The following is a 916-nucleotide window of genomic DNA, read 5'->3' on the forward strand; positions in this document are numbered from 1 at the left end:
AAGAAAAAAACCTAAAAAAAAAAAAAAAAAAGGAGAAGCCACTGGTTCTCAACCTTACATATTAGAATACCAGGCCTCACTTCCAGACGTTCTGATTTAACGGTCAGTGTTAAACTCCCAGCATCAATTTAAAAAACAAGAAAACCCCATTCCCCCACTCCCTTAGAACATGGGTCTGGACTGAGAATCACTACTACAGATAGAATTATCCATTGTTATCAATTGACATTTGAAAACACGCTGAATTATGCTATCAACAAAAAATAGAAAGTGGCTGGACAACACCTGCCAAATTACAGATTAAAGCAATTTCTGAGAGAAACTAAAGGGAACTAAAATTAAATTCAACTAATGCTTTTAATTGGTTTATTACTCTGTCCCAATTTCCGCTGCGAAATTTCAGTACTCAAAACCTCCCCTGGTGCCTCCTATACCTTTCCCACCAAGAACCTTACCAATCCCAGACGGCCTGAATCAAAGGAAGCCTTCGCGCTCAGACCCGCCATGCCGGGCTGGCTCCTAGAGCCAGGTGCCAGGAGTCACGTGCCAGTAGTCACGTGCCACGCACCAGGTGGCGGGAGGCGGTTGGAGGCGCCTGCGCAGCTCCCGCGAGAGGGGAGCCCCGCCCCGGCGCTGTTCTCCCAGCATGCTGAGCGCCACTTTCCCGCCAGGACGACGCTGAAGCGGTTTTATGCTTCATTTTGTTGTCGCTCCTGCCGTTTTTTGGAGCTTCTGCTGGCAGTTTTCGGGTCCATCGTCCCACTATGCAGCAGCCTGCAAAGAAGAAGCCAGAAAAGAAAGGGGAAAAGCGGCTGTTGGACGTTGCGTCCTTCGGAAAGGACCTCCTGGCGGGCGGGATCGCAGCGGCGGTATCCAAGACGGCAGTGGCGCCCATCGAGCGGGGGAAGCCGCTGCC

The sequence above is a fragment of the Tupaia chinensis genome, unplaced genomic scaffold, assembly GCF_000334495.1.
Source record: "Tupaia chinensis unplaced genomic scaffold, TupChi_1.0 Scaffold000362_1, whole genome shotgun sequence".
Classification (NCBI taxonomy): Eukaryota; Metazoa; Chordata; class Mammalia; order Scandentia; family Tupaiidae; genus Tupaia; species Tupaia belangeri.